This window comes from Triticum aestivum, chromosome 3D (genome assembly GCF_018294505.1).
Source record: "Triticum aestivum cultivar Chinese Spring chromosome 3D, IWGSC CS RefSeq v2.1, whole genome shotgun sequence".
NCBI classification, from domain to species: domain Eukaryota; kingdom Viridiplantae; phylum Streptophyta; class Magnoliopsida; order Poales; family Poaceae; genus Triticum; species Triticum aestivum.
This window is the reverse complement of record NC_057802.1, coordinates 552,539,318-552,549,855: the sequence shown is the minus strand read 5'-3', so window position 1 is coordinate 552,549,855 and position 10,538 is coordinate 552,539,318.

Below are 10,538 nucleotides of genomic sequence, written 5' to 3'. Positions count from 1 at the left end.
CGAGACCCTGCCCGTATGTACGTACGTGGCCGTATTTTCTTTCTTGCACACTGGCCGTTGTACGTACGTGTACATGCTACGTGCGCGCCTCTACTACGACACGTGCGCGCCTCTACATCGACTAGTATGTACGTACACGTTCGCGACCAGAATGACAATGCTACGTACGCTTCGACTAGGTGGGTCCCGACTGTCAGGCACTTCCTTGCCTGCGAAGATGTAGCTGGTGGGTCCCAGCAGTCAGGGGGGCGAATTGTTTTTTTCGGACGCACTTCCTTGCGTGCGAAGATGTAGCTGGTGGGTCCCAGCAGTCAGGGGGAAACGTTTTTTTCATGAAATACGGTGGCCCGTCCGGTGGGTCCCCGCTGTCAGGTGGAGGAATAACTATTTTGCGTGTAATAAGGAGGCACTTCCTTGCTGCGGCCGTGGACCCAGCTGTCAGCCTCTCCACGTACAGTCCACGTCCGATGGAAGCCGTTCCTTGACCACGTTGACCACGCCGCACCGAGAGCACCAGGGCGGTGGACGACCACGAAGCCTAGGAAGGGGACGACGCAGAGCCGGGGAAGACGCGGTAGTGGATGCCCACGTGTAGAGGAGTACGAGGGTTCACTGGTTCGCTGCGGTGTGAGGCTGCCGTCGCCGCAGAATAACAGGGGGTGTGGGTGAGTAGAGGGATGGCCTGGCTAGCGGTGGGAGTAGTAGGGGGCGGTGAGGCCTCCGCCGCATCGCAGCCGGCCACGGGAGTCAGGAGCACGAGGCACGACCGGCGCTGGTTTGGCGGCTGGAGCAAGAAGACCAGAGGTTGAAGAAGCACTACGGCCGTTGGATGGACATCATACAGTCACTGGAGCTAGAATCGTGCATATTGACTAAGTTGACAAAGCCCTCCGTCCCCGTGAACTTAGTAGGCCCACAAGTCAGCCTGCCACTATACTGGGTCCCAGCTAATAGGGGGAGTATTCTTTTTTGTGCGTAATAAGGAGGCACTTCCTTGCGTGCGAAGATATAGCTGGTGGGTCCGAGCTGTCAGCGGTGGTAACGTTTTTTCGTGAAATACAGAGGCCCTTTCGGTGGGTCCCTGATGTCAGGTGGAGGAATCATTATTTTGCACGTAATAAGGAGGCATTTCCTTGCGTGCGGCCGTGGACCCAGTTGTCAGCCTCTCCACGTACAGTCCACTTCAATTGCATGTCGGTCGTTGACCACGTTGACCAGGCCGCGCCGAGAGCACCAGGGCGGTGGATGACGGCGAGGCCTAGGAAGGGAACGACACGGAGGCAGGGAAGACTCGGCAGTTGTTTCCCACACGGAAGGGAGTACGACTGTACGAGGGTTTACTGGTTCGTGTGCCGTCACCGGAGAATAACAGCAGGTGTGGGTGAGTAGAGGGATGGCTAGGCCATCGATGGGAGTACGGTGGGGTGGTGAGGCCTGCGCGGCAGCACAGCCGGACGCGGGGAGGAGGGAGCAGGCAGTCCCGCCGGCGCTTGTTTGAGCGGCTGGAGCAGGAAGAGCAGAGATTGAAGAAGCACGACCGCCATTGGATAGAAATCCAACAGTCACTGCTTGTGCGTCAACCTTTTTTTAGGAAAGCCTCAAATCTGTTGAAAACAGCATACAACCCATCTGCCATTATTTCTAATAATTTACAGCCCATTTGCTAATTCTTAAAGTTTTTTTGGAGCCCATATTCCTTTTGTTAGTATTACAGCCCATATTGTGGCCACGGTTAGAAAATTATACGAAATTTTGCATATTTCGGTGCGGTCCGAATTGTTTTTAATCCCAAAATTTTGAGTCACATTCAAACTGATTTTAAAAATAAATGTATATCAATATAAAATCCAACAAATTGTCCACGCATAAAAATTAATGTAATTTAAAATCTCGAAATGAAAAAAAAGAAATTTGAAACTAATTGTCGGTTTGATGTGTTTTAAAAATGTACAGCCCATTTCTCATGATTGATAGGCCATTTTCTCGGCCAACCGAATGAAAGCTCTCCTTGTCTTAAAAGATTTGCAGCCCAACAGGCCTGACAAAGCGACTTACTTGGCAAATCACAAAAAAACTGGGATGTGGCTGTCGACCCAGCTGTCAGCCTCTCCACGTACAGTACTCTTCCGATGGAAGTCGGTCGTCGACCACATTGACCACGTCGCGCCGAGAGCACCAAGGCGGTGGACAACGGCGAGGCCTAGGAAGGGGACAACGCGGAGCCGGGGAAGACGCGGCAGTGGATGCCCGCACGGAGACTGCGGTGTGAGGCTGCCGTCTCCGCAGGGCCTGGCTAGCGGTGGGAGTAGTAGGGGGCGATGAGGCCTCAACGGCAGCACAGCCGGCCACTGGAGGCAGGAGCAGGCGGTCTCGCCGGCGCTGGTTTGGGCGGCTGGTGCAAGAAGAGCAGCGATTGAAGAAGCAGCAGGACCGTTCGATTCAAATCCAACGGTTACTTCTGCTAGAATTGTTTGTTGACTAAGTTGACAAGCCCTGCGTACGCGTCAACTTAGTAGGCCCACAGGTCAGCCTCCCAACCGGTGCACCCCAGATGTCAGTGGGAGGAATCATTTTTTTTCGTGTAATAAGGAGGTAGTTGATTGCGTGCGGCCAGGCCAGCGAAGGGAGTAGGGTGGGCCGGGAAGCCTGCGCGGCATCACAGCGGGCCACAAGAGGAGGGAGCAGGCAGTCCCGTCGGCGCTAGTTTAGGCGGCTAGAGCAGGAAGATCAGAGATTGCAGAAGCACGTCGGCCGTTGGATGGACATCCAACAGTCACTGCTGCTAGAATCGTGTGTTGACTGACAAAGCCTTGTGTAAACAAGTCAGCCTCGAAATCTGTGGCGTGTACAGCCCATTTGCTATTATTTTTACAATTTTTACTCATTTTCTAATTCATATGGAATTTATTGCAGCCCATTTTCCATTTTTAGAATTGCTGCCCATTTTCTGGTCAGTACCAGGGTTAAAACATTAACTAAATATGTGGGAAATTTTGAAAATTTGCAAATTTTTGCTGGGGAACAAAATATTCTCAATCCAAAAATTAGTAGTCATACTAAAACAAATTTAAAAATAAATTAGTACTATGTCATGTTAAATCCAACTATGTTGACAGGGCCGGATGGCGATGCCGCGGCGAGCGCTCCAAGGCGGAGGATAAAGTGCGGTCGCCAATGTGCTGGGCTGGGTTGGACATTCTTATTCAAAAATAAAAATGGACTGGATCTATTTACGACGTTGACTAAGATTTGCATGGCTCCGCTGGTTGCAGGAAGAAAATGCTGGGAGAAAGAAGACTGGTCGCTATCTTTGCCGAAGAATAATATCGACTGAATGTAACGACACTATCATAGGAAATAATATCCTCCTGTTAAATTGTGAATTTAAAGAACTGGTGCATGAGCATTTAGGTTTATTTATTTATTTACTTATTTATGTTTAGGGGACCATGAGCATGTACCTGGGCCGGATTCATGTGAGAGCCTCCCTTCCAGTTAATTATGGGCTTCTCTATTGGGCCTTCATCAGTGGGCTGCATGTTATCAACAAGTGGAAAATGTGTTCCGTACGAAAAATAGTATGCGCTAGGGGCACTAAAGGATCAAACCGTGCAAGGACTTCCAAAACATTGTGTTTGTCGTTCTAACAACACATTTATTCAACCAACAGACGAAATATACTACTGATTGTACATTGAAAACAGCAGCAGCAGCAGCAACCAGGGCCGGGGGTGCAACAGAAGCAGTAAGCAGGCCAGAAGAGTGAAGACGCAGCTCTCTCTTCCAAACCAAACATCAGCCATCATTACAAAAGGGCTACCAAAAAAGAACAAGTGTATGCATCAAACTAAATAAAGATCCTACTACACCAAGTGTACGCATCTAACTAACTGGCTCAGTTAGGCGTTACTATTTATTAAGCTGTGGAGATTGGCTGACGGCTTGAACCAGATGGGTGCCTGACGGGGGAAACTCCAGCCAGCAGGTCGAAGTCTGATACTTGCGACCCTCTCTCCTACTCTGGGCTGCAGAGCGTGGCGGCACATATCAGGGTATGGTGCATGCAGGGACACATGGTACGCTGTGTACACACAGTTTTGCCTGATGAACGAAACCGCATTGCCATCATGATCCTTGTCGTCGGTTATCTCCTGGTTAATCGGATAATTCAGTCCGACAAACAGAGAGCGTGTACCAAGGCTACTTAGCAACCTCTAGTCAAAAATTCCTGAAGGCCCAGAGAAGCTGGGATCCTGCTCAAAGACCTTGCAGTGACTGTGATTGTATTCCGCGAAACAACACATCTGGTACGTGCGAACGATCATCAATCGTTCACCGTCGTCTGATCGAGCCAGGAACCACCTGCAACTGCCATGCCGCTTTTCTTTGAAAGGTTCTCCGATTAGGAAGGGTAGGGACACCAGGCGTCCTACAACATCATATCAAGTTGGAGTCAAATAACCCTCAAAAAAAAGTTGGAGTCAAATAAAAAAGGGCTCTTGATGTAGTCAATCTTAAGAACAGCATGTTATGAGCATGAATATTTTTTCAGTAAATGTTGACAGTAATATAAGCAAGCCATCATGATATCATAGGAAAGTAACATACTGCTGTAGCAGCCGTTTGTAGCGATGACTGGAGTAGGCCAGCAATACGTCCAGCCATAGAAGGAGTCGACAACGTAAATGAAGCCCTTGTGTTCAATGGCATCAGAGAACCATGGAGGATGTATGATCCTGCGATGGACATGCAGATTTATCCACTTACCACAATGACCTGTCAGTAGGCGAGACCGCGGTGGAAGAACGCAATTAGCCCGAAGTCTTTATAATTCACAGATCTTGTGGGCACTTGGCAGATTACAACCTTGAGCAAATCAAACTTGGTATCATGCTGGCTAGTGTAAGATTCCGAGTATTCTGGGCCGCGGTGCCAAAGCAGTGCAGTGTTAATCGAAGGAAGGGGGATCAATCGCCGAATGTAGACCTCCATGAGCATCCAGCTGTCGTGACCGTCGACGGGCACCATCCAAGACGTGTTGATGTCGACCCAGTACATACCGCTAATGTAGTTGAGGGTGAGGGGGATCGGATCGCAGTCAAGGGGGTTGATGCTCGCCACCCAACGGTCGTTATGCTGCGTGACACGCCGTTTCTGAAGATCAGGCGGCATCAGCAAGCAAGGAGCTGGCTTAAAAAGCTCCGGCCTGAGGGCTTTGAGTAAACGGTACAGCCCCGACGAGCACAGGCGAGCGGCATGGTACTGAGATTGTCCACAAGCAAAACAATGAGCTTGATTACCTCTGTGGGGAGCGAATTCTAGCCACTCTTTCGGCGGACGCTGCTCAGTTCTGCCATTGTTAGTGCTTGGGTTTCGGATGAGGGGGGAGGCGCCTTAGCGGGGATGGAAGATTGGATGAGGGGGGAGGCACCTTAGCGAGGATGGAAGAGCAGACAAAAATGGAGAAGCGAATATGTGCTGCGGGAAGTGGACAGGTGATGATGACTACAGCACGCCGATTGACTTACGGGACATATACCAGCAGCGTAGGGTCATATCAAAGTCAGACAACTTGCTTAAGTGATCACAGTACTGGTACTCCCTACAGTACCTGCTACTATGCCCTAACTTGCTTGAGTAGAGTAGTAGTGGAGTAGGACTCTGCTCTACTACTAGCACCGCAGGAGTAGTATGTTCTAATCTAAAATAGTTACAAACTTCAATGCCCGAGCGTGGAACGACTATGAACCGCCATCAGTGCTAACTCCAATCCTGCAAGTCATGGATTTGTTTCTTTTTAACTTTCTGTATGAATCTATAGCCAGCCTGCAAGTCATGTATACTGTACTGACAGTGGAACCCACAAAGTACTTAGAATACAAGATTAAGGATGCAATTCACTTTTTATAGAGGGAGAATCATACACGCAATTAACTCAAATGGATTGGACGTGACTCTATTATTCTCCAACGGCAACCGGCAAATTTCCTCCCGCGGGCCGGAGTAGGTTTCGGTTTGCATGCGGGTTTAACGGAGGGGTTTGATGGAGGCGAGGAGGCATGTTCAGCCGGGCGTGCAGTGGACGGCGCAGTTCTATTCGATTTGACAATTACAACTAGTATATTATAAAAAACAAAGAAGAGTAGTAGAGATAGAGATAAGAATAGAGACTAGGGAGGAGCACCATCTACTGCATCGTGGGCTACTCCTGCGCTCCATTCGGCAGCCACAACGTCCCCTACAGCCACTCCCTCCTGCGCTCCATTTGGCGGGCGCTGTTGAAATTTGGGGAGCGCACTCTCGCGACTGCTAGCAGCGACGACTTCACCGACGACGACTTCTTCCCCGACCTCGGCAACCTCTTCCTCAATGACATGGGCGACAACCTCAATGCCAATGGTGCTGCTCCCGTTGCACCGTATGTGTTTTTGTCCTTCCTGTTCGAAATCGTGGTAGAATTCATGTTTCTAGTCTGTGTCCTAGATTCGATCTGTTCATCTACTATGCTAGTCCGCATGATTAGTTTAATCTCTGTTATAGCCGTCATGATTTATTTTGTGCTTATTCGGACTAAATCTCGTAGTACCTTGCTCATATATTCAACTGGCGAAACATCCCCTACAGCCACTGTCGTTTCATGGACGGCCTGGTCGATGCCTCCAAGGAGCCCTTCGTCTACTGCTATGAGTGCCCGGTGCCGTTTTGGGGCTCGCCGGCGGACATCGTGCATCACCTTGGCGAAGAACATCAAGTACGAGACGTGCTACCCGTTCACCGTGCCGGAGTCGCTGGAGGATCAGCGCCTCCTGCTAGTCTCGGGGGAGGACGACAGCGTCTTCCTCTTGATCGTGGCCACCGGCGAGCCCCGCGCATGCCGCCGCCACATCTCTCTAGTGTGCATCAGGGGCGACGCCGCTGACGCTGACACTGACATGAGGCCGATGTACGGGTGCGTGCTCACTATTACTACCCCTCGAAGGTCCGTGGGCGGCAACACTGGCTACGCCAAGCTGACTTGGACTCTGCCGAGCTAGGACTTTCCTGCCGATGTGGACATGGAAGACACACGGTATTATTTGACCCCCAACAATGTGCACGGGGACTCCAAGGAGGTTCACCTGGACATCTGCATTATCAAGTTAAATGTTGATCATTAGTCTTCGCTCAATGTAATCCGCTGTCTAAGCATGTGGAGACTTCCATGCATTATCTTGCTCTATTGGAGTACCGCGCATGAATAAAAGTGTATCCATTTATGGTTTAGTCTAGAATCTTCCATGTATGAATTTTTACTACAGTACTGGTGAAAGACTTATGATGAACCATTTCTTACATATCCTCTGCCCCCTTCCAAGTCATCTGATTTAATCCCTCCGTCAAGGTGTATAAGGGCATGGTTAATACTTAAATAGTATAGCCAACTGTTGACTATAAGAAAGTGCCATGTCATCTGTAGCCAACATGTATAACAATGGACACTCAAAAACTAATTCTTGAAGAACATTTCCTGCAAAGCACAATAAGAGTTATTTCTTCACAAGTTTTGGATGCAGGTTGAACAGTTGAACGCTTTTGTTTGCAAAAGATACTATTTTATCTATTTCACCTGGATGTTTGTGAGCTCTAGAGATGAAATAATATCCGAACAAACCTATCGATACCCGTTACACATGAGATGACCCCCACATCCTTTGTCAAAATAAACAACTCCCCGATCAATGCATTTCACTCTTGCGTGCAACGCACAGGCACCTTACTATAGATTAGTACGACCAAAAATTGAACTAACATTATATATAGTACGATAAATGATGATGCATGTCACCTAAAATTATATCATTGAAAACTATGTTCAAATACGAATCCAACGATATTGTTTTTGTTGACATGCACTAACATTTTGTCAATTAAATCTTCAGTCAAATTCAATGGGGGGTAAACCACGACCGATGTGTAGAGGGCGGCGCTGCACGGGAGTCTCACCCCGCTCGTGGCGCGGCTGTAAAGCCGCCATATCACAAAACCCAACCACTCCCAGTAATAAGTGGCCTGGTAAAATAAACGGACCAGCAACCATCACATCCCTCCGTCTTTTTTGCATTTCATCTCTCTGCATTTACTTTCTCCGGTTCATCTCGCACACTCGATCCCTAGCTACTACTCCTAGTATCCCTAGCTACTACACCTCAGGCCAGTTCTTTTAGCGGCTTCCCCAGCTTTTCCCATAAGACTAGTCACAGTGGAGAGTAACATTAAGGCGCCTCACTCATTTATTTGGGCTTCTAAACTACTACTACTAGTACCTCCGTCCTGGTTTATTCCTCACCATTGTAATTTGTGCTAAATTTTAACCAAAGATTTAACTGATAAAATGTTAGTGCATGTGACATGCACTAATATGTTCATTAGTTAAATTTATGATCAAAATTTGACACAGATTACAATCGGGACCAATAAACCAGGACGGAGGTAGTAGTTATGGGATTACTAATCTAGAAGCCTAAAAGAACTAGCCCCTGGTACTCCTACTAGTAGTAGTACTCAAGTTGGAATTCCAATTGCACGGCACAACTTGTTAGGCAAAAAAATCGATCCAGGGTGTAGGAAGCGGTTTGGGAATTTGCATGCCTTTCCAACCAGTGAGATACTCCGTACAAAGTACGACAAAGAAATAACCACAGAGAAGGAAGCTAAAAGTAAACAATCAAACGAGCATTTTTGCATTTTTTTTGCATTGAACCGTTTCACAAGCTTGACTAATGTTGTTTTTCGACTTTTACAAAAACCGCATCGTAATGTTTAAACATGCATTTGCACGTACATAAGTAATAGTAGTACTCCCTCCGTCTAGGTGTATAAGTCTTCCCTCCTTCTTGGTCACGGTGCACAACCAAAGATGACTTATTGACCTGGACAGAGGGAGTAGCACAGTCTGCAAGCATATATCGCGAGAGACGTGTAGTGCGATAGTATATAGTAAAGTTTGTGCTATATGCACGTACTTGCAAAATGCGTACGAATACACAAGGTTTCCAAACTTTCCCTTTTACATACTTAATTAAGGACGCTAATAATTCCTGAACGTTCGGGATTTATCATTTGCGTCCCAAAACTAATGAGATCGCCTTACGAAACAAAAATTATACTCCTCCTAAAAGCCACGACGCTCGCAGGAGCGCTTGCGGCGCGCCACGAGTGCCCTGGTGCGCGTCTGTTTCCCAGCGCGCTGACACAATGCCTCTTCCTCAGCCTCGCAACTCGCGAGGTGCTGATTGGCGGCTTGCCGGTGGGCGAGCGCGATCTCACCGCTGTGGTGATCCGGCGCCAATAGGTACTCCTCCTCGCTGGAAGCGTGCACCCGGTCCACGTACCGCCAAGCGTAGATGAGGCGCTTGGGCCCGATTGCACTCAGGGTGTCGGCACGGGCGTCCTCCGCCACCCTAACGGCCCTCGCACGAGCCTTCTGCCGAAGAGCCAATTGCCTGACTCTCTTGGACGCGACATAGGCCTCCCAGGCAGCTTGTTCCGCGGTGCGCTTCTCTTCCTCGACCTTCTTCTTCGCCTCTATTTTGGCGCGCTCTGCTGGAGGCAAAGCCTCCCACAAGGCGACATCCATTTCTTTCCAAAGCTCCTCAAGGTTGGGGGGCTCGGCGGGCGGCGCGGCGTTCTCCTCGTAGCGGGGAGCCGACGCGTCCTCTGACGCGCGTGCTGGCGAGATTGGGAAAGGCGACACGTCCACCTCGACGCGTCGCGGCGAGGAGCGGAACGCCGACGCGTCCTCCTCGACTAGAGGCGGCGAGGAACGGAACGGCGACACGTCGCGTCGCGGCGAGGAGCGGAACACCGACGCGTCCTCCTCGACTAGTGCCGGCGAGGAATGGAACGGCGACGCGTCGTGTCGCGGCGAGGAGCGGAACACCGACGCATCCTCCCCGACTAGTGGCGGCGAGGAACGGAACGGCAACGCGTGACCGTCCGCGCGGTGCAGCGAGGGGCGCCTAGGGCTTGGGAGGGGCGATGCATGGTGGTCGACGTAAGAGGGAGCCAGGGAGGGGAGGAGATAGCGATGAACGTGAACGTGAGGGGGAGGAGATAGCGATGTCGTGGGAGGCGCAGTATTTATAGCGAGCAATGGCACACCTACGTAAGATATGGACTAAGCTGCATTGACTTAACTGCAGGTCCAGTTGCGTCACTGACATGTGGGCCAGACCCTTGTTGGGCCCATATGTCAGTGACCCAATGCACCTGCAGTTAAGTAACAGCTACGTGGGCATATTTGTTGGAGTAAATTATGGGGGAGGGAAGGGGTGGAAATATTGCTGCTCACAACGGATTGGACGAGCGCGGGGGAGGAGAGTCATGCATGCAGATTTTTTCCACACGGGGTGGAGTGGTGGGACCGCCGGAGGGAGAAGGAGAGTCTGGCAGGCATATTGTTTCCACACATGGAGAGGAAAAGATTTGGAGACGAACGGGCTTCCTGCAGGTATGGGGAACAGTGCGTAATAAATCTCATCTTGCATGTCGGGCTAGGT